Source organism: Diceros bicornis, chromosome 3 (assembly GCF_020826845.1).
Source record: "Diceros bicornis minor isolate mBicDic1 chromosome 3, mDicBic1.mat.cur, whole genome shotgun sequence".
Classification (NCBI taxonomy): Eukaryota; Metazoa; Chordata; class Mammalia; order Perissodactyla; family Rhinocerotidae; genus Diceros; species Diceros bicornis.
This window is the reverse complement of record NC_080742.1, coordinates 56,931,939-56,933,070: the sequence shown is the minus strand read 5'-3', so window position 1 is coordinate 56,933,070 and position 1,132 is coordinate 56,931,939.

Genomic DNA, 1,132 nt, shown 5'->3' with positions numbered 1-1,132 from the left:
CATCTTCCAGACACTACATCCTCCTTCTTGACTGGATTTGGATGTCTTATAAGGCACTATATAGGACACTTATTGGCCCAGGTAACTTTCATGAATGGCTGGGTCATCCATCCACACAATTCTTATTGGCTTTATTTTTGGAGGAAAAGGTCATTTCCAAGTTCCAGGACATATGTCAGTATAATTTTGTATGACTATGCACAGCTTCTGTATGTCTGTGTTTTCTTGAATAAATTTGAAAGAGCTCCTTATATATGTTAGGCATTAACCATTTGAGTATTTGAGGCAAGTATTTCCCCTTTGCTGTTATTGTTACTTCCTCTGTAGTTTCTTCCATTGTTTCAAAGCTAAAAGAATTACACATCAGATAGTTTCAAAATACAAGCAAATTAAACACCTAACATTTTTGTACCCTGGCTCCACGACTTACTAGTTCTCATCCTCGGGCATGTCACTTAACTCTCTGGGCCTCCTCCTTATCTATAAAATCAGGGTACTACATAACAGCAGTAACAGTACTTATTAAGTTTTTAAAGATCTAATCAACTCTCATTAAGGGCTCAGCTCAACGACCAGCACATAAAAAGCTCTCAGTGTATATTACCTTTTCACTCCCAGCACCCATACTCTAACTAAATACAATATACACTGTTTTAACCATGGATGGCAGGCTCTAGAAAAGTGGAGAATTTCTATGGAAAGTCTTGCTTTCTTCCCAAACTGGATGAATCCTACTAACATGTAACGAGCAGCTCTGGTGTGTCCAACCACTGGAGGGATACAAAGATGACTTGCACAGGTTCCTTGGCCTCCCGGGGTGGAGATGGAGAGGGAAGGCGGTCTGGCCGGGATCAGTATTCCCGCGCGCGCAGGAAGGGCTCTCAGGCTCCCCCGCAGGCATCCTCAGACCCTTCCTCCTGGCCGCCGCCAGGGGGCGCGCTCCGACCGCCGGCACCGGCCGGCCTGGCGGCGGGGAACCCGGCGCTCGGAGCCGGGACTTGGGGCCCGCCTGTCGGGAGGTGGGGGCCGGGCAGCCTCGGCGGAGACACCGGGCCCTTCGCCGGCGGGCCGCGGGAGGGGGCGCTGCGGGGCCGGGCGGGCGCGGCGCGGAGGAAGTGCCATCTTCGCCGCC